The sequence below is a fragment of the Phascolarctos cinereus genome, unplaced genomic scaffold (genome assembly GCF_003287225.1).
Source record: "Phascolarctos cinereus isolate Bilbo 61053 unplaced genomic scaffold, phaCin_HiC Scaffold_18;HRSCAF=501, whole genome shotgun sequence".
Lineage (NCBI taxonomy): Eukaryota > Metazoa > Chordata > Mammalia > Diprotodontia > Phascolarctidae > Phascolarctos > Phascolarctos cinereus.
The window spans coordinates 124,804-128,209 of NW_027555502.1; the positions used below are offsets into that span (position 1 = coordinate 124,804).

A 3,406-nucleotide genomic window follows, 5' to 3' on the forward strand; every position below is an offset into this window, starting at 1 on the left:
TCCACCAAAATCCTGCCCCTTTTACCCCACTACTCAAGCAGGTGGCTTCAAGAGCAACATCCCTGTGAAGGTACATGAGAAGCAAACGTAGATCCAACAGAAAATTGAGTTTTGCCTAGACATGAATCAGAATCTATCCATTACAAAATAATGCTAGAGAATTCAACAGGAATCTTTGTGATGGGGAAGAGCTAAGCCTCCATCTGGAGGTTCCTCTGTGGGACTGCTGAGATGCCAGCTTCCTGGGGAGGAGACAAAAGCAGAGGGAGAAGACTGGGTGGAGGGGCAGCTGGGGTCACCCCACACCTACTGCTGCTGGTCCCTGAAACCTACAAAAGAGTGGGCCCCTCTGCTGGCTTCAGGACCCAGTGGCCAGCCCTGTGGTGTGAACAGCTGCCTTCCTCCGTGATGGTAAGAGGCAGAAAGGGCTGCGATGACATTGTGGGCATCAGTGCTTGATGGGTGCACCCACCATCCTCCAAGCTGGGGCTACAGTGAATTTAACCCTGTGCCTACAGGGAGGCACCCAGGAATGAAGCCCTTAGCTGTTCTACTTGATAAAAAAAAAGAGCTGTGAACTACATCTATGTACAAACAGAAATATCTCTATCTATATACATAATAATCTCGGGCCAAGAGGGCCAAAAAATTTGCCCTCCCTCTCGCATACCAGCCTTAACTCCAAAAATCTCCCCCACCCCAAACCCTATCCTCCTAAACTTAACACCTGCCCATATGTTAACCAAGCCCAAAAGGAACTAGATTCAGAGGTCAGAGTAAGAGGCTGATGAGCCTCCAATGCCCCCTTTCCCTGCAGAGGCACCGGGGCCATGTCAGGTGCACCTCGGGGATACAGGGGAGGTTTGATTCAATGCCCACCCTGCAAGAGACCAGGGAAGGGCCCTTCTCCACAGGCTCTTGGCCAGTCTCCTCCCCACCATAGCCATAAAAACTGAAGCTGATGGTCCCAAAGGAGAGACCACAGTGACTGAGCTCCATGTCAGGAGGTTGAAGAAGGAATGGCTAAAGTGGAGAAGGAGAGTGTCTGGGTCCCTGAGGGTAGGCAGGAGAAACCTGGTAGCAGTAGCATAAGGGAAGGCCCTCTCCCCATGGCCCCTGGCTGCACTCTGAGCGCTCTTCCCTTTCAGCACTATCTAACACATGACTCACGCTCTATCTAATAATACTGCCTTTCCACACACTAGAAACCTTCCAGTCCAGTCTAAATGAAGCCCCAGTGGGTACAAGGGGCTACCTAGCCATGGCTACACCCCATGCTGACATGCTGTTTCTAAATGCCACTGCAGGTGATCTTGTCGTAAAACTTCCCCCAAATCCAGGTTGTTGGCCTTGTCGGAAACAAAGGCCCAGCTGGTTGTCTTATCCATATCTAAGTGGGCCTGGTGGGGCAAGAGGGCTCCGCAGAGGTTTTGTCTCTCTCCCCAGAAGGCACAGTGTCCAGAAGAGATGAAGCGGGGACAGGGAGGAGGAGTGGGAGAGCTGCTTGCTGGTGGCTGAAGGAGGAAGGGGTGAAGGCAACAGGGTGGGCAGGGGCTAAGTGGCATGCTTCCCACAGACCCTGAAGTGGTAAATACAGGTATACTGAGGGTTACCCCAGTTGCTGATGATTCGCAGCTCTATCAGCTTGTATGGGGCTGTGTTGTTGCCCTGTGGGAAGAAGAGAGTGGGGTGAGGAAGGCCTGAGATCCCTTGGTGGTGCCCTGCCGCACAGCCCTTGTGCCCCAAGCTTCCTTCAAAGAGTAGTGGCTGAATTCAGCCCCAAGCTTATCCTTCAGTTTCCAATCAGACCCACGAGACCCTGGCTCCCACTGCAACCACTGCAAAACCACAGCATCCCTGTGACCAGTGATCCTGTCCTCCAGATCACCAGCCTTCCTGGGTTACTGGGGGACTGTAGTGGGACTGGCCCTCCATAACTGAAAATAGAACGTCTGAATGGTCTCCCCAGCATTATCATAAGTGAAGTGCCCAAGCGCCACCCCCTCCACCTGAGAATTTTCACTGAGCCCCTGCACAGAAGGTAAAACAAGGGGAATGGAGGGATAGACAAATGGATGGCTGGGTGTGGGGTGCGGGAAAGGTAATGCTGGTAGGACAAGAATCCAAATGAGTCTCTGCAGGGACAGGAGGAGGCAGACAAAGCAGGAAATACTGGGGAGGCGGAAGAGGAGCAAACACAATCCACTTTGATGTTGCCTTCCTTAATCCCCTCACCTGCTAGAATCTTTCTCACTACTTCAATGGACAGAGCCTTTGCCCTCCAAGGCCTTGGCCTTCTTCTCAGCCTCTTCCCAAAGCTGCTGAATGTCTTAGCACAAACCCCTTCAGCGTGTGAGCCTCAGTTTCTTCATCTGAATCTGGATTGGGATCCTAAAGTGGCTCCCTTCCCTCCATTTGACACCTTCTGCTCTGCCTCCCTCTTTTCTCTCAAAATCTCCTCAGGTGGATGCTCCTATTCTGCCCTGAGGGGTGACTATGTAGGGGATGGTGATCACCATCCCCGAACAGCTCCACCATGACACACCTGGCCAGGGAGGCAACTTGCTGTCAAAGAGGACCCTAAGGTAGCATGGTCATCTTGGCTGTTCTGACTGCTGTCATTGTCCTTTCTTGGCTCCTCTTGACTAAGAGGGGGAGGAGCAGAAGGGCTGGGTCTGGAGTCAGGAGACCAGCCTCAATGCAACACGTGTAAAATTGGCATACCCTTGCATTCCTCACCTGGCAATGCTGCTGTTAAGAAATTACTTTCTCACACTCTAGAAAGGAGAGCTGCGAGGCTCACATACTTACCGTGATGACAAAGTCCTCTGGGGAACTGGGGATGTCAGCGGTTGGGGACAGGTCCTCCAAGGTGACAGCAGTGAGCTGGATGTGGGCAGACAAGCGCACCACGACAAAGCCCTGGCGGCCCCTGAATGCCCAGCAGTTGCCAGGGTGGACTTCTGGCTGTGGGCACAAGACAAGTCTGGTGAAAGGAGGCAGCAGATGGAATAGGTCCCAATCGTGGGGCCACTCTGCCTTAAGAGCACAACCCCCACAGAGGAGGGTGGGAAGATGGCACATAGAGAGCCAAGCTGGGGGATCTTTGTTCAGCACTACCTGGAAGATGACTCTTGGGGACTGGAAATAGCGTCAAAATGGGATGCCAAACCACTCCGTCCTGATGCCATAGGTCTCTGACGAGTGGCTACTGACAATGCTGGCCCCTGAAAGAGCAACAAGGAGAGAAGGGGAGAGAGGCACCCAAAGGTCTGGGAGGAGACAGAGATGGCCTAAGGCAACCCTCAAGGTGAGGAGGTACTGCCCAGGCATCAGCCCTCCTAACTGACCTGGCCAAGAAGGGACATCTTAATTTGAATCCTCCCTCTCCTAAGGGCCATCCAGA

General features: G+C 53.0%; 1 long non-coding RNA gene across 1 annotated transcript; it reads right to left on the reverse strand.

The window, feature by feature from the left end:
- Nucleotides 1–1,497: 1,497 nt before the first annotated feature.
- Nucleotides 1,498–3,227, reverse strand: LOC144456416 (uncharacterized; the record flags this gene model as incomplete). Its single annotated transcript, XR_013485553.1, has 3 exons — nucleotides 1,498–1,668; nucleotides 2,812–2,967; nucleotides 3,121–3,227. It is a non-coding gene; the product is annotated as an uncharacterized LOC144456416 (long non-coding RNA).
- Nucleotides 3,228–3,406: the final 179 nt, after the last annotated feature.